Genomic DNA, 19195 nt, shown 5'->3' on the forward strand with positions numbered 1-19195 from the left:
ATTTTGAAACTACAATGTTTTTATTTATCGTTTTTATTTGAATTGGAGAATGATACAAATAACTTAACCATCATTTTCTTTAGCATTGAGACACCAAATGGGAATTATTAAAGAAATGAATTCAAACTGATGTCCCGTTCCAACCATAATAAATATAATATATTGTTACCGGACTAAAGCAGAATATAGAGGGAATGCTATAGAGAGAACAGACCCAGAGGCTATAGAAAAATAAAGTATATAAGGTGTGAAGGGGGTCCTGACTAGAAAGGAACAACAACACAACAACTGTAAAACAAACCATCCCTAGCATGGTGGACTCTGTACCAGTCTGATTTCCTTGCTTATATACCATGACCACCAAAAAGATATTGCAGGGGACGAAGAATACAGGGTTACATGTTTTATACTCGGAAAAAGCTGTGCATGCAAATGAATGGTAATATCTTTAAAGCAGGCACATATTATGTCTCACAAATTCATAAACCTGTTTTTCGGCATAGCTGCTCTGTATACAGTCCATCTATTCAAGAGAATTTTTGTTATCTGGTATGTTTCTTCATTCCACTATCACAGGTCAAATCTCTTGTCCGCTGTTTCACTGCTGAGATAAAAAATGGCAGAAACAGCAATGTGAATCATTCATGCTTTTTGTGTTAGATTAATTGGAACTACAGGAGGAGAAATCAACTGGAATATGTTTGGTTAAAATATGCCAGCAATTTCTGGAGGATGTTTCATTTAATGTCATTCCAATTTCAAATATGAGTTGTTTTGTCTGCAACCCAAATCATAGCCTGTGGCAGTGTTCTGTTGCAGCTTACAAGAACATATTTGCACTGCTTCAAAACAGAGGAAAAGTGATACTGCAATCAACATATATGTCAAAACATGTCCCTGAAATTCTTGTTATACAGGGCACACAATCAACTCAAACTTTATATATATTTTATAGAGGTATACACATAAATGAGAAAGAAGTATAATCACTGGGTGGAGGACAGTATTAGGCACCCCCAGTGATTACACTTATGCTCTGATTCTGCCTTTGTCTCACCTCCTTTTGAATCAAGTGCAGCATATCTATTGACTTTAGGTGACCCTCAAAGGGGTTCCTACAACAACTTGCTCCAGAAACACCAACATCCTGCCAAATGGGCATTTTTTTTCTTTTCACAAAACAGTTCGACACATTAGACCAGGTTAAAGAAGATTCTCTTGTCACTTTTTGTAGTACAGACTTAAGACCTTCCAGTGTTTTCCTTGCTGTCCTCTTTATAGAATTTTAGCTGTTGACTTACACCCTTCCATTCTGTAGCTTATTACCTCCTAGACCTGCATAGGCAACTATCTGTATGGTATAATGCCTTGGGTGCCAGAATTACTTGGTCCTCTTCTGCCACTAAAACTTCTTCCTCTGCAGTTTTGGTTGATTCCACTAAATTATCAACATCTTCTGCGTCAGCTTTGTTTTCAAAATCACTCTAAAGTTAATAAATTGTTTGCAAGTTGTGGTATATTTTGTCTTAAGGTGGCCATACACGTGGCGATCTGATGATGTTTCGTACGACCATCGGTCGCCCGAAACATCGTAAGATCCGCCACACACCATTCAGGGCTGAATCGGCAGGTAAGGAGGTAGAAACAATAGGATTTCTACCTCCTTCTGCCGATTGAGATCTGAAGGGAGAATTTTGGTCAGGCGCCTTCTATGGCGCCCGATCAAAATTTTCAAACTGGTCCGATCGGCGAGTCGTCCGATATCAGCAAGTTCCTGCGATGTGTGCCATTGTACAATGTGTGCCATTGTAGTTAACTACATATCAATTACAGGAAAACAAATAACTGAAGAGTACTTAAAATGAATTAAGAGGTGTTCTTATGTATGTAAGCTATGTTAAAACCTTGTTATATACCATCACAGAAGACAGATATTTTATAAGCAGTATTTGCTTAATCAAAGGTGGTATAAGTACAAATCCCTCTCCTTACTTAGGGGAACATTCATGAAAACACGAGTTCGAATTCCAAATGGGATAAATTCAGACTGGATACGATAATTTCTTAAGATCGCAAATATCACGAATATGCTTATGAAAAAATCTCATTAGTCACGATAATATTGTGTTGGCGATCCGAAAAGTTACTAAATTTTTGCGCCGAATGATCGTAAAATGCAGGAAAACCTTTCCGACTTTGATCCTTCTGTGCATGATTTTGGGAGCCTCCCATAGGAATCAATGGCACTCTGCAGCTCCAACCTGGCCCAAGGAAAGTCAAGATGCTGAAGCTTGAATGAATCCGAAACTTACGTACTCGGCACGACAATATGATTTTGTTGAAAAGTACGAAAAAGTCGCGCAAAATATGGAAAAGTTGTGCAAAATATGAAAAAGTCGCCGAAAATACGCTCGGAGCGTTCGTGGATTAGTAAATGTCCCCCTTAGTGTCAAAAAAGAAAGTTACAACATTTCAGGGGCATGTCTGATGATGATGCTCCCAAAGCATTGTAACTTTCTCGAGTTTTTTGACTAAACTCCTTTCCACGAATGTCGGTCATTTATCAAAAGATCGAAAAAAGATGCAAAAAGTGCAAAACCGCAACTTTTTCTTATTGTCACACAAGAAAGTGTGTTGCACTTTGTTGTCCAAATTACAGCATCAGAAAAACATAAAAAAACCAGTTGTACCACTTGTAAAAAGAACATCTGCCATAGGTTTCTACATGATCTTGACAGGAGTATCTTTGCTTTCAGATTTGTCGCAGTTTTGTCGCATAGTAAATCATAAAAAATCGTTTTTTTCCCAATACAAAATTGAATTTGCCACTGAATTGTGCAAAAAAATTAAAAATCTAGCCCCCTCAAGTAAAGATAGGGACTTGACCTGTTGACAAATGCACTGTGATTCTTCTTTTATGATTTCTACTTGGTATAAAAAAATGCCTGGGTAAAATAAAGAATTGGCAAATCAAATTTGGTAATTATCACTTATATTTTCACTACAAAACGGTACATGTGCTGCAACAATGACTCTTATGTGTATCATAAATTATATTACAGCTTTCAGTTCCTAACAGCATTTTATAGATTTCACCATGAAAAAAACAATTTGCAAAAATAATGGGCACGGTTTTGAAGTGATGATATTTTTTATTTTATAAAGAATGCTTTAAGCTGTTGGGGGGAACCGACACAAGTTTCACATTGTCATTGTTAATGGAAAGAATCTTTTTATAGGAACAACATGTGGCTGGAATTAAAACTTTTCCAGCCTCCCAGCCTTAGGCAGATATGACAAAAATGCAGACATTTCGTAAACTAGAAAGTGATACTGGCATCATCTTATCATTTAATAGTTGTCTGATTTTTTCATTTCAGGCACCCCTTTGGTGGGCCAACCTTTGGTCAGGGACCTCCATAGTTATAACTAGGTTACAAAGGGTTGGATGGGTAAAGTTCTTCCCAGGCGTCCAGTTCCTGTGTGGATCTACCAAGACTTAATTTCTGTGAAAAAAGAGCTGTACAGAGGGCTCTGTAGGGAAAAGAAGATGCAGGATTGTCTTTACCCACCTGAGCCTGCAGCTGACTGTCAGAGGAGGGGGCCCTGCTAGTCTGAGTTAGTACAGCACTGCCGGGCCCCCCATACAACCCAAAACCCACTGAGCCCAGGACAACTGTGCTCCCTGTTCTCTACTGATGGCAGCCCTGTATACTTATTAGTCACATAATTGAAAAAAATGTACGGCTTAAATATCATACAATGTATGATCAGTTCATCCTATATCATAATTTACTAAGCTCACTGATCCAACTAAGGCTCGTATGATCTACTGCCACACTCTACATCTTAGCAAAGTTTAAACAAAAATCCACAGACTAGTTATAGGGTAACCCACAAAATAATATTATATTGTATACAATACACATATTTAAAAAAAAAAAAAAAATTTTGGTAAATCTAGAGGCAGAACTTGAGGTGGGAGGAGTGGATTTACTCCTAACAGGTACAGGAACAAAGACATAGTTACATAGTTACATAGGGTTGAAAAAAGACCATTGTCCATCAAGTTCAACCCATCCGAGTAAACCCAGCACACAACCTATACTAACCAATCTATACACTCACATACATAAACTATATATATATACAACCAGTAATACTAACTGTAGATATTAGTATCACAATAGCCTTGGATATTCTGCTTGTTCAAAAACTCATCCAGGCCCCTCTTAAAGGCATTAACAGAGTCTGCCATTACCACCTCACTAGGAAGGGCATTCCACAGCCTCACTGCCCTCACCGTGAAAAACCACCTACGCTGCTTCAAATGGAAGCTCTGTTCCTCTAATCTAAAGGGGTGACCTCTGGTGCGCTGATTGTTTTTATGGGAAAAAAGAACATCCCCCATCTGCCTATAATCCCCTCTAATGTACTTGTACAGAGTAATCATGTCCCCTCGCAAGCGCCTCTTTTCCAGAGAAAACAACCCCAACCTCGACAGTCTCACCTCATAGCTTAAATCTTCCATCCCCTTTACCAGTTTAGTTGCACGTCTCTGCACTCTCTCCAGCTCATTAATATCCTTCTTAAGGACTGGAGCCCAAAACTGCACTGCATACTCAAGGTGAGGCCTTACCAGGGACCTATAAAGGGGCAAAATTATGTTCTCATCCCTTGAGTCAAGACGTTCCCATGTATGTGCTGATTCTGGAATGGGCAGTTGGGTTGGCCATCCCTAGGGCAGCACCAGATATAAATCCAGCACTGTGGATAGGGATATACATTAGTTTTTTAACTATGACTAACAAATATATAAAAATGAATGCTTAGAAGAGATACTGACACCAGAAATTAAACCCTTTTTACAACTGTCATAACATTATCTTTGCATTATCTTTATAATTTTGCCATAAATGTATTTACCCAATGCTTTTACATTACCCATTTGATCCCCCATGTTCCTCTATGAGGGGGCTGCCATATTTGTGCAGCAGGAGGCCGTTAGCATAAAGGTCCCCATTCACGGGTCGATTCTAGCTGCCGATATCGGTCCCTTAGACCGATTCGGCAGCTAATTGGCCCGTGTATGGGCACTACCGACGGGCCTGAAATCGGCCAGATATCGATCGGGCAGGTTACAAAATCTAGTCGGATCAGGGACCGCATTGGCTCGTTGTTGCGGTCCCCGGACTGTCTTTGCCTATACCTGTCATTATAATTCGATCGTTTGGCCCCAGGGCCAAGCGATCGAATTAGCCTGGATTCTCCCAATATCGTCCACCCGTAGGTAGGGGATATCGGGAAAAGATCAGCTCGCTTGGCGACATCGCCAAACGAGCGGATCTGAAGGAGTATGAGCACCTTTAGAAGCTATAACTGACAGGCTGAAAATGGACAGTCAGGTTGCCAAAACAGTCAGGTTTAGGAACTTCAAGTAACAATTACTTACAAAAGCAGCCCTATCCGTGAAAAATAATCAATGTGACCTATAGGTAACTTTTTACGTACATTCATATTTTAAAGACTAGTTTTTAGTGTCAGTATCACTTTAATATCACCATTGGTTGATCTTTTTAGTATAAGCCCACTAAAAGTAATTTCTTCAATGATAAAGTCTATGCCTCTGGTCTAGAGAGTACATCTTGTGCAGGCTCCAGGATTCCTGATCTTTATGACCATTGATACAGCTGTAATAACCCAGTTTAATTGGCTTGTTTAGGCTGCAGACTATAAGAGATGACGAGAATGACACATGGGGTTACGAATAAGTCTATTGAAGGTTGTGGGCCACCTATAATCAGGATTTTGCAGAGCCTCCAATTTTACTTTATTTCTGTTTTCACAGATATCTGGCATAGAACACACCCACATTCTTTCCAATGTTATAGTTTCCAGAGTTTAGGAGATAATTATGCCCAGGGTGTCTGTGTTATTTTCCACTGCAGTGTGAGAATTTCAGCAAGAGAAAGTACTTTGATCATTCTGGAATTGTGACCAGACTAAAGTATGCTTTTTGATGATAATATTCAATATATTGCTGGCAGTAACCCGATCCAAGTGTTTGTAAATATTGGAGGGATTACACTCTGCGTCCAAGTAAAGGTAATCTTAACAGTAAAGCAGCTATATTTTAATAGTATTAACAATAAACCAGATATACACTAAAAGTTATCAAGTGACACAGAATTGCATATTTGTAAAAGTGTTTTCTCTCCTTAAATGCCTTCAGAATTAAGCTACAGTGTATGGGAAAAAATAAAGGGTAAGCTTTCTAATTTCTGGAGATGTTTATTTTGAAGGGGACCTGTCACCCTAAGAAATAATTCCAAGTCATTTTCTATCATGTACTGCATATATATACCCTCCGTTCCCAGCACTATCACATTTTCCTAAAACAAATAGCAGCTTTTACCTAGTGACCATTTTCCCTCTGACGCATTATCAGTGATGTTTACATCTGCAAACAGCACATGTCTGCAAAAAGCCTTAGGGTGACACACAGAGCTACTTAGTAGCAGCTACTTGTCATGGCTACTAAACGCCAGAAAATACCCTGTAATAGACAATACTGAGAAATGCTTCTGCTAAAACACATGTAGAGACTATTATCAGTAAAGATCAGCATTGTCTATTTTAGTAGCCACAAAGAAGAAGAAAGTTTGCCAGCGCTTAGTTTGCCTTTAAAAATAATTTTTACAAAAAATGAGGTGTTAGTACCACACTTTGGCCAAAATATGTAAGCTCACGTGCCACGTCAAGGCCCCTCATTGTACGTGAGTCCTACACTGTCTAATGACTTTGAGGCTGTGATGCAATTAAAATAAAGTCCCCCAGCAAACAATGTGACTGAGTATGAAGACCCACTGCACCTACCTTCAGCTCAAAAAGGCTCTAGTGAAAAAGCAAGGAGCTTTTAAGCCCCAGCTCATTAGCACACACATGAAAGTGATTCAATGATTTAAGGCTACATAGCAGCTAGAAGCAAAATTTGGCTACAATTTGTACACAAAACACAGAAAGAAATCGCCAGCGCTCGGTCTAACCCACGCTGTAGTGTTGACCAGCTGCTAGAAACACACTATTGTGCCAGCGCTCGGTCTAACCCACAATCTGGAGTTGACCAGCTGCTATAAACGATAAAAAACCATTACCTATACACAAAGAAGAAGAAAGTTTGCCAGCGCTTAGTTTGCCTTTAAAAATAATTTTTACAAAAAATGAGGTGTTAGTACCACACTTTGGCCAAAATATGTAAGCTCACGTGCCACGTCAAGGCCCCTCATTGTACGTGAGTCCTACACTGTCTAATGACTTTGAGTCTGTGATGCAATTAAAATAAAGTCCCCCAGCAAACAATGTGACTGAGTATGAATTTTGCTTCTAGCTGCTATGTAGCCTTAAATCATTGAATCACTTTCATGTGTGTGCTAATGAGCTGGGGCTTAAAAGCTCCTTGCTTTTTCACTAGAGCCTTTTTGAGCTGAAGGTAGGTGCAGTGGGTCTTCATACTCAGTCACATTGTTTGCTGGGGGACTTTATTTTAATTGCATCACAGCCTCAAAGTCATTAGACAGTGTAGGACTCACGTACAATGAGGGGCCTTGACGTGGCACGTGAGCTTACATATTTTGGCCAAAGTGTGGTACTAACACCTCATTTTTTGTAAAAATAATTTTTAAAGGCAAACTAAGCGCTGGCAAAATTTCTTCTTCTTTGTGTATAGGTAATGGTTTTTTATCGTTTATAGCAGCTGGTCAACTCCAGATTGTGGGTTAGACCGAGCGCTGGCACAATAGTGTGTTTCTAGCAGCTGGTCAACACTACAGCGTGGGTTAGACTGAGCGCTGGCGATTTCTTTCTGTATTTTAGTAGCCACAACAAGTAGCTGCTACTAGTAGCTCTGTGTGTCTTCACCCTTATTCAGTGTAAGGTTTATACAATCAAGAATGCAGGCTTACACAGGCAGAGCTTACTTTGATAAAATCCTGCTTGGACTGAGCATTGTAATGATTAACCTAAATTCAGGAGAGGAGATTTGGAGAAAAAAAATTGTTTCAGGCACCTAGAGCCATTGATGGCTAAACTTTAGGAAGCAGTCTTAGTGCTCTGAGCTGTGAAGATTCATTGATTTAGCTTGGAAGTGAGCATGCCCAGTAGCCAGCAGCCAGCAGCCAAAGTAAATTCCTAAGGGAGGGGCTGAGTGGGTTAAGAAGGAGAAGGAAGAAGAAGTGATTAAGGGAATGCTCAAGCCTTACTATTAACCTTTGAACAACTAGAGTGGCAGGTGTTTAAAGATTTCAAAGAGGCTGTGACTGATTAAATTTTTTTGTGGGGGGTTTCATGTCCTTTAATGAATAAGACTGGTTGTGCTCCATGCACTGTGTTCCAGCGCTCTAACCACCAGGAATTTGTATAACTGAACAATTTACTTTGCCTGAATCCTAGTGGTTTTTGCAGGATCCAGATTCGACTGAATCCTAAATCTGCCACAGATTCCAAACCCTCATGTCTCGTGACCCTGAAACTCAGAATAATTTAGCACAACAATCTTTTGCTCACAAGTGAAGTATTTATTTATTTTTATGATCATAATTTGGAATCAGTTCAGAATTCTATCGAGTCTTTTGGGGCGGATTCTGTATTTAGCCTAATACAAAAATAATGGATTTAGTGAATCCCTATAGGAGATGTTGGCTGATCTAGAGGAGAACTTTCTTCTGTCACATTGTTTCAAAAGTCAGAACCAGAGTACAAAAGAATATAAATGCTTTTTAACTCCAATTTCTTTTATAACTATAAAAAAAATTCTTAATTAATATATACTGGAACTGTTTTTATGCAATCAAAATTTTTCAAGAGAACCTTCATTAGTTTTAGATATAGGTTAAATTTACTGTACAGGTTTGGGATCTATTTCTCAGAATACTTAAGGTCTGGGGTTTTACAGAAAAGGATTCTATTTGTAATGGATTTATACAGCTTTGTTACCAGTATGCGGTACTGGTTTATTGGTACAGAAATGGAGAAAAAAATAATGATTTGCTTTGGACTACATGGGAGATATGATTGCCATATTTTTTAAACGTGTGGATAATGGATACATGTACGTCTCATGTAAAGTTTAAAAACACAAACACAGGCTGATTTGAATCTATCAGTGTTTGTCAGGAAACAAACAAAACATTTATGATAAGGCCTTGAAAATAAAACAGTTGTGGGGCTGCAAAAGGCACTGCTCAGGATCTGTCTTAGCATCATGTGAGCATCATTCCTCAGCTGGCACCTAGAGGAAAGCTAACACAAATATATAAAACTAGGGCAAAGTAAAAATAGAAATAAGTTTCCCATACTACTTTAAGCAGAACACACATACTTAGATTGTTCCTCTCATGTTGATGGGATCTTTCTTGTGGACTAAATGTGTTTGTCTGTGTTTAGAATCTAAATACTGCCACTGAGGAGGAAGCAGACACTGATTGGTAGAACGGGTCAATTTACTAATGTTTTGGGGGCTCTAGATTGAGTTTGCTGTGGCCCAGTAACATCTAGTTACACCACTGCAGTGAGCACTGCCTCCAAGTTTACAACCTTTTCATTCACAAGCATGTCTTAACGTCTCAATCTGGTGCTGATCTAAACGAAATGAAGAAGAAACATAATGCAGTTAGACATAACAGTTTAAACACACTGCAAAATTCTGAATAATGAAAATAAATAGAAAATATTGCCAGGAAGCATTTTTAATTTTTTGGTGCCCATTGTTAAACCTGACACCACTGATACAACCAGTGACCTTCTTTCCTTCTCCCACCTACAGTCTTGAGGAATTCAGGCAGTGAAGGTCATACTGAGACATTTGTAATAACCTCTGGGTTATTGTTCACTATTGTTTTGCTAACATTCTGGTTAATAGCACAACATGCACACAGAGCCTAGGATTATAGATAACAGCAGCTCTGTTCGCATCAGAAGTAAATCACTCCTCATGAAAATAAGTGATTCTAATTAATATAATGTTGGAGTGACTTCTGCTATGTAAGAACACAGGATTGGGACAGCAGACCCAATGGCAGCAGGGGTGGCAGTGGTGTGGAAGGTCCAAGTGGAGGTCCTGCATTTACAATACATGTCAATATCAATATTCAGTTGATATTGCTTTTTTCTGACTCCTTCTGCCTTTACTATAGCAAAAGATTATTTTTTTTTTGTAAGCACCAGACACCCAGGAAGAGATGGGAGTGTGCTATATTTTAAGAACATAGTCAAGTGTTGTAATGTTATTAGATTGCTTATTGACGATCATACTTGGTCGTGGAATTAATACTTTTTTTCTTAAATACATCATTTTATAGTGTTTGGAAAAATTCTGCACATTCCTTTCAATTTCTTATAATTATGTGTTCCCCTTGGAATGTATTTACAGTTTTCATTAGTCAGGCTACGTGCATTTTAAACTGAGATACACAGTGTGCGTTTTTTATTTTTCCTGGCAACATTCATGCAGGCATGCAACAGGGAAAGGATCTAACACTGAGTTGATCTCCTCCAATTATGTCTTTGCTTTTGTGTTGCAGAATTCTAGCTGTTAAAAAAAAGAGGATGTCACATACAATGTTGTACAAGGCATTTCCTTTTTTTTGGCTACCAGTTGGCATACAGCCATCTCCTCAACCTAAGCGAAGTGTGGCACGAATACAAACAGGAAATATATTTCAAAAAATGCTGTAACTGAAAACTAAGATATTCTTCTCCCAGTGGGTTCCATATTTTTCAATTCAGCATTAATGATCTTTGCATTCCACTCTACACTAATTTTGACATTATCACTTGGATACACATGACCACATAGCACAGTAACTAGCCCATTGTCTGTCTTCTGCTTTGCACTGTTAAACAGTTAAATAGCTAGAAAGCAAAGCCTGCATATTTACTCATATTCACTATGAATGTGACTATAAAGATTATACGGATCATTTAAAAACACACACACAAGTGTGGATGCTCTAAAATGAGCACAATGGGGAGAGCAAGTTGATGAAATTTATTATGGTACCTGCTAAAGTGAATTGGATGCAAACATTGCTCGCCATGGGAGTGATGCAGCTCCCACTCTAAAAATTCTAGACATAAATTGCAATAGCAATTGCATAGCCGCAGTAACAGCGGAGTTAAGGCAGTGATCCCCAACCAGTGGCTCAGGGGCAACATGTTGTTCACCAACCCCTTGGATTTTGCTCTCAGAGCCTCCAAACCAGATAGTTATTTCTGAATTCCTGACTTGGTGGCAAGTTTTGGTTGAATAAAAACAAGATTTACTTCCAAATAAAGCCTCCTGTAAGCTGATAGTGTGCATAGAGGCTGCCTAATAGCAAAACTTAGGCCTTATTTGGCTCCTCCATGAACTTTTATGATGCTTGTATTGCTCTCCAAGTCTTTTTACATTTGACTGTGGCTCATGAGTAAGAAAGGTTGGGGATCCCTGAGTTAGAGGATACTCTGCATTATGGGGAGAGCTGTGTTTGCTAGGTGGGGGACCCAGTAAAAAAAAGGGCTGCTATGCTGGGCACCTCAGAGCATCAGCTCTATCAAAGGCAAAGTAAAGAAATCTAGTTGGGCTACACTGGTTTATCTTGTCTTAGGAACAAACAGCAATAGTCATAGTTTTACATGGGGATTATAGTTCCATAACTACTGGAAGCAGTAGATTGGATCATTCATAATGAGGCATTTTTCCAGGGCCGAAGATTGCTACCTAGCTAAAATTATACCTGTTTGTAAATAAAGATTAAAATATATTAAGTAAATTTAGAAACGCTGTATTTTTCAGAAAAGGTGACCACCCTTCCTGAGCACTATTGGAAGCCTTTGTTAGACATCAATAAATGGTGCAACAGGGGTCTGGTCACCTATAGCAACCTATCAACAGTTAACATTTATAAGTCACCTGTTTATACCCCTAAGTACAGGGCCGCCATCAAGGGGGCACAGGGGGTACAGCCGTCCCGGGCCCAGACAATTTTAATCTTAAAAGGGGGCCCGGCTGTGCTCAAGTTTTCTTAATAGCTCGGGCCCCCTTAAATTAATTCCGGGCCCTGTCATTGGTGGTCAGCGGGTGATCCTATTGGTCGCGCCCCGTGCGTACATGCACGCCGGTACGCACAGGGCGCAACCTTATAAAAGGGCCTGTCTTCTGCCGGCACTCATAAGTGCGGAGGCTTCGCCAAGGAACTACCTCACCGGAGGAACGCGAAGCTGCCGCTGAAGACGCCGGGGGCTGTGCTGTTCTGTTCCGTTCTGTGCTGTGCTGGCTACCAATGTACTTGGGGTGGGGGGCCCTGCTGGCTACCAACGTACTTGGGGTGGGGGGCCCTGCTGGCTACCAATGTACTTGGGGTGGGGGGCCCTGCTGGCTGCCAATGTACTTGGGGTGGGGGGGATTGCTGGCTACCAATGTACTTGGGGGGGGGGCTGCTGGCTACCAATGTATTTGGGGGGGCCTGCTGGCTACCAATGTACTAGGGGGGGGCCTGCTGGCTACCAATGTACTTGGGGGGAGGGGCCTGCTGGCTACCAATGTACTTGGGGTGGGGGCCCTGCAGGCTACCAATGTACTTGGGGGGGGGGCCCTGCCGGCTACCAATGTACTTAGGGGGGCTGCTGGCTACCAATGTACTTGGGGGGGGCCCTGCTGGCTACCAATGTACTAGGGGGGGGCTGCTGGCTACCAATGTACTAGGGGGGGGGCTGCTGGCTACCAATGTACTAGGGGGGGCACTGCTGGCTACCAATGTACTAGGGGGGGCACTGCTGGCTACCAATGAACTGGGGGGGGGGCTACTGCTGGCTACCATGTATTGGGGGGGGGGGGGCCTGCTGGCTGTGAGTCTTTTGTACTGGTGGGAGGGGGGCCCAGAAAATTTTCTTGTGAGGGGCCCCATGATTTCTGATGGCGGCCCTGCCTAAGTATGACATATTAGCTCCAAAATTTGCAAAAGGTTGACAGCCCACTGCAAAAATATTCTCTCATTACCTTCCTGACTTACTTATGGCTTCCTCTACTTTCTGCTCTTCCTGCCTTTTGCCTTTCCCATGTGTCATCTATTCTACACAGTTATTAGAGGTTTCATCCTCTTCACAATGTAACTCCTGCTTTTCTCTTCTTATCCCATTTTTTGGCTCCTATCCCATCAAATCAACTACATAATTGCCTGCTTTACAGTCAAGGCAGCTAGGTTTGTTGCTTTGTTTAATTCAGCCACTCCTTCTCGTTGATACTACTAGGGCCTCCTGTACTCATTTTAGGAATCCCTTGTAACCAGCCATGTTAAACCATAGTCATTCCCCCTATCTCAATATTTGGAAACTCTTTCAAATATCACCTGCTTGTTATATTTCTCTTCTACATGAACATACATAGTCTGCTTTTTTACATACCTTTTCCCCAATGGGGTAAAGCAGGCACATAACTAAAGAGGAAGCAGACCCCCCTGGTCGCAGGGGGCCGGGGGACATTGGGGCCCGGACCACTGGGTCTGCATCACAAAAATCCACCCTCCCCAGACAGTTTTTAGAGAGAAAATGGAAAAAAACAGCTTTCTCCACTGTGCTGCAAGCAGGCAGGTGGCAGACTGTGCTCATTGGATCACTTTAAAGATTTTCTTTGCGTGGGGGCCCTGCAACAGCTTGTTATGCCACTGGGGTAAAGTAGTAAGCCATTGGGGCAGGTTTATGTAAATGTGCTACTTTAATTGATGGTGTTGTAAAATTGAGAATAATGAATACATTAGACAACTTCTTGCAATTTTTTTAATCCCTCAGTCCATCCTACATATATTTTCTGAACTGATCCACCAGCAGCACTGGTGGATCAGTTCAACCTACTGTGACCTATATTGGCCTAATACTGCATTTGGGACTAGTGATTTCTAGTAATCTCTCTAATCAGATCACTTTGAAAATTGATACAGAGTTTTTTAAGACTAATATATCAGTAAGAGAAAGTGCAGCATAAGAAGGCCCAACAGAGGTGTTACCCTGCTGCCATTTCCTTTTCGATGGGAAGCTCATATATATAGCTCCACTGAGGGACTATATTTACTCTTGGAAATCATAAGTCAAGATTTACTTATTAACAACAACGGGAGGTTACTGACAGCAATCTCTCCATTTTGGCATCATAAATTTCCCCAGGAAAATAACTGCAATCCAATAGCTGGAATGTACTACTGACCATTAAGAGCGTATTTAAAATTACAATAAGAATGTCAATGCTTAATAGATAAAATAGGATGGCAATGAATGTCTTTATATAATGTACATTTTATATACATTTTCACTTTAGCAAATAATTTCTACAAGGAGAGTATAAATTATATGGATTCCACATTGCCTTTTATACAGGCAAACAGAAAAATTATTATAACCAATCCCCTTTTTGATTCAGTTGGTTTTTGACATAACTCATTCAGTTGGTGCATAAATACTATAGATCAGTGCTGTCCAACTGGCGGCCCGCGGGCCCCCCTCTGTGTGGCCCCCCCACCTGTCTGGCTGCTTTGATGGTTTACCCTTGTATAAGCTTTAAATAGTATCAGTACTGAGATTAACTGCCCCCCTTCATGGTTCTCACCTCAGATTCAGGCTGTAATCCCTCTGTATTGTTTAAATATGTAATCCCCTGTACTGTTCACACCTTTTAATCTATGCATTGTTTACCCCCTGCAGTGTTCACACCTCAGGCTCAGGCTGTAATCACCCACATTGTTCAACTGTTCACACCTCAGGCCTGTGTGTAGGCAGCATAGGGTAGGCAGAGTATGGCACTTAGGCAGCATGGGGCAGGGAGGGTATGGCACAAACAGGCAGCATAGGACAGGGAGGGTATTGAACACACAGGCAGGGTAGGGCAGAGTATGGCACACACAGGCAGGGTAGGGCAGAGTATGGCACACACAGGCAGCATATGGCAGGCAGAGTATGGCACACAGGCAGGGTAGGGCAGAGTATGGCACACACAGGCAGCATATGGCAGACACAGGCATCATAGGGCAGGCAGAGTATGGCACACACAGGCAGCATATGGCAGACACAGGCATCATGGGGCAGGCAGAGTATGGCACACACAGGTAGCGTAGGGCAGGCAGAGTGCTACCCTATGCTGCCTGTGGGAGGTGAACCTGGCAGGAGTTTGTTAGCAGTTGGAAATAGCCAGTAAATGGTCCCTAAGGTCTGTAATTATGTACTGGGGGCTGCTATCCACAGGGGAAGAGTCATATGGATTTTAGAGTGTGTCTTAATATGACATAATATAATTCTTTCACATATGAATAATGGTTGATATCCCTGCAGTGAGGACCAAGCTTTTGGGTTTTTGCTGCACTACCACCATTGTGATAAAATGGATGTGGTTTGAAGTGGGTGTGGTTTAAAAGGGGGGAGTGGCTTCCATTAGCGGCCCTCCACCATGTATGTGCGAGAAATTCCGGCCCTCTGCGCTGCAGAAGTTGGACAGCACTGCTATAGATAAACTAATAAAAAAATAATGCATTTAAATATTTTTTACACAGAGATACTCTAACTTGCAGGGACCATTTCCCCATTCCACCCTAGGCTAGCAGTTGTTTAACTACTCCCTCATGTTGTTCCTTGCTAATAAATCATCTACCATTCTGGGAGCCCAACAGTGGCAGGTTCTGCTACCTTTTGTCTACCTATGAGACATATATTTTGGCATACATTTATGCAGGGCCAGAGATCCCTCAGTTTGACATCATGCCTACAAAGGGAATTTTTCAAACAAAGTATTATTTTTATTTGTCTCTACTGTCCAGCTAATACGTCACATATTGTTACAGAGAATTCCTGTTAATATTTTCCTAAACATCTGTAGGACTGAGTAATGTAACCAAAAATATAACAAACATTACAAACACTGTTAAATATTGACACAGTAGGAAACACATCAACAAACAAACAAACACCATAATCATTGGAGATCACACATGATCAATACAATAAAAGTTGGTCTGGGGTAAGTGGAAAATCATGTAGATATAAAATTGAGCATTTTGCAAATGAGTTATACAGAAAAAATAGTATTTTTTTTGGGGGGGGAGGATAAAGCAAATAGTTAATAATCTGTTTAGGCTGTATTTTATAGAAACATTTAATGTCAAGAAAGTCTAGCTCAAATATATACAAATTTAAGGTTGAATTGCACAGGAAGAGGGTATTTGGGGGGGGCGGCTGTTGGTCACAAATAGAATCTTTACCCTAGGTCCTTTAATGCCATGTCCAATAAAGGCATCTAGCCTAAAACCTATATATGATGACAAGACTGGTAATTTATGCTACAGTCATTTTTACATATGTGCCCACATACTCTGTTTTACATACACGCACCTGTAGCCATCTCAGCTTCTGATTAGTCAGTCCAAAGCTGTAAGAGAGAGATTAAAAATGTTAAATGTTTATGTTGTGTGTAATGTGTATTTTTCACCAATAGATGGCAGCGGAGAATTTTAGTGTTATGGGTGTAATTATTTCAAGTCACCAATAGAGGAAGGTTTCCCTCACAGTATTAAAGGGAGGACCCACCAGGGTATAAAAAGGAAGTCAGGAGGTGGCATGGTCTACTTTGGCCAATGGGGAAACTAGGCAGGAAAGTTGGTTTGGGCAGTCAGAAAAGGAATAGTTTTTGTGATAGCACATCCTAGGGATGTGAGGCTGAGAAGGAACAGTTAGTAAGGGCAGCTTGTGCCCCACCCAGGAGCAAGAAGGGCTTTGTACCTCTGCGAGTATCTTGCAAGTTAGGGGCAAATGGGAGAGATTAGGCTATAGTAAGGACGCTAGTATGCTTAAGGCAATGCCCAAAAGGTGGGTCAGAGGGACCCAGCATGCAGCATCTGGCAAAGCTGGTACCATAAAGTAAAACCTCGTGAGGGGGGGTGTGGAATCTCCCTGAGGAAATGTACTGAATGCTGAAGGTGGCAGAGGTGAAGAACCAGAAGGAAGGGCAGTGTGTGTGATCACTTGGGACTAACTGTAATCCAGGAAATGTACTACTTGGTGTGGATGTGGTTTACCAACTGTGCATACAAATGCTGCTCTATGTGAAAAATGTGATTTGCCTGGTTGTTGATGTGTGAATAAAGTTGGAATAAAAAGTTTGTGCTACAACTCTCTGACCTCTGTGGGCATGTTGCAAGGAAGTGATTACAAACCTATCTTTTACAGAGGCTTATTTGCTAACAAATAGTTGCAAATAGTAACAAATACATTTTATAACTTGTAGCTGACTGTTCAAAAAGGATTGTTGATTGGTTTCTATTGGAAAGTGCCCTTTCAAACTGCACAGGTTTATAAATCAGCCCCTATGTGCGTGCAATATGCAACTGACCTTAGTTCAGTCAGTAGATTTGGTTCCATCATCAGTCAAGGGCATTTAAACCATTAAAGGCCATAACTGGAAGTCATGCAAGTCAAGATCGCAATGAGATGTTCTGTCCATTATGTTTAAGCAATAGCTTATCCAGCTGGAACATCAGTATTGCTTTCCTGAATCATTCTGCAATTTTCGCTTTGTTCAGGGTGCTTGTTTTGTCTTGCTTTTCTTAGAGAGTAAATAAACATGAGGAAACTCTTTTAGAAAAAAGCTATTTTTACCAGTTTTGGTCTTTCCTGTATGACAGGGTCCTTGCTGAATGCTAAAAGATTTCCTTTTGTGCGGTTCTTGCTGTAAAGTTGTTCTGTTTATGCCGAACGAATGTGTAATGGCTTCCCTTTTCAGCCAAAGCCCCATGTCTATTTGTTTTGTTATTCTCCTTAACATGAAATGTTTTTACTCTTTATTTATATAACACCATATTTAAATTGCATTGGTGAAGCCATAGTTGCTTTGTTGAGGAAACACCGACTTCTGGCATATTTTCATAAAATATTATTGCTGCCCCTCCCTGTTCTGCATCTGCCAGTGCTTTATACATGTGCATTGTACCAAGAAGGGACATCATCAGATAACATTTTCTCTTTGGACAGACTAATTTGCTGAATTGGATCACAGGATGCTCTGTCAAACTAGCCCCTTGGAGATTCCATACATACCCAAAGCTGCTACTGTTGACAAACTGTGTATACAAACATGTATTATATGTATTGGCAATATATCGAAAAATAATTTAGCAGAAGATCTAAATTGTACAAACCGGATTCCAAAAAAGTTGGGACACTAAGCAAATTGTGAATAAAAACTGAACACAATGATGTGGAAGTGCCAACTTCTAATATTTTATTCAGAATAGAACATAAATCACGGAACAAAAGTTTAAACTGAGAAAATGTACCATTTTAAGGGAAAAATATGTTGATTCAGAATTTCATGGTGTCAACAAATCCCAAAAAAAGTTGGGACAAGGCCATTTTCACCACTGTGTGGCATCTCCTCTTCTTCTTACAACACTCAACAGACGTCTGGGGACTGAGGAGACCAGTTTCTCAAGTTTAGGAATAGGAATGCTCTCCCATTCTTGTCTAATACAGGCCTCTAACTGTTCAATCGTCTTGGGCCTTCTTTGTCGCACCTTCCTCTTTATGATGCGCCAAATGTTCTCTATAGGGGAAAGATCTGGACTGCAGACTGGCCATTTCAGTACCCGGATCCTTCTCCTACGCAGCCATGATGTTGTGATTGATGTAGAATGTGGTCTGGCATTATCTTGTTGAAAAATGCAGGGTCTTCCCTGAAAGAGATGACGTCTTGATGGGAGCATATGTTGTTCTAGAAAGCTGAATATATTTTTCTGCATTGATGCTGCCTTTCCAGACATGCAAGCTGCCCATGCCACATGCACTCATGCAACCCCATACCATCAGAGATGCAGGCTTCTGAACTGAGCGTTGATAACAACTTGGGTTGTCCTTGTCCTCTTTGGTCCGGATGACATGGCGTCCCAGATTTCCAAAAAGAACTTCGAATCGTGACTCGTCTGACCACAGAACAGTCTTCCATTTTGCCACACTCCATTTTAAATGATCCCTGGCCCAGTGAATACACCTGAGCTTGTGGATCTTGCTTAGAAATGGCTTCTTCTTTGCACTGTAGAGTTTCAGCTGGCAACGGCGGATTGCACGGTGGATTGTGTTCACTGACAATGGTTTCTGGAAGTATTCCTGAGCCCATTCTGTGATTTCCTTT

This window comes from Xenopus tropicalis, chromosome 2 (genome assembly GCF_000004195.4).
Source record: "Xenopus tropicalis strain Nigerian chromosome 2, UCB_Xtro_10.0, whole genome shotgun sequence".
In the NCBI taxonomy this organism is placed as follows: Eukaryota; Metazoa; Chordata; class Amphibia; order Anura; family Pipidae; genus Xenopus; species Xenopus tropicalis.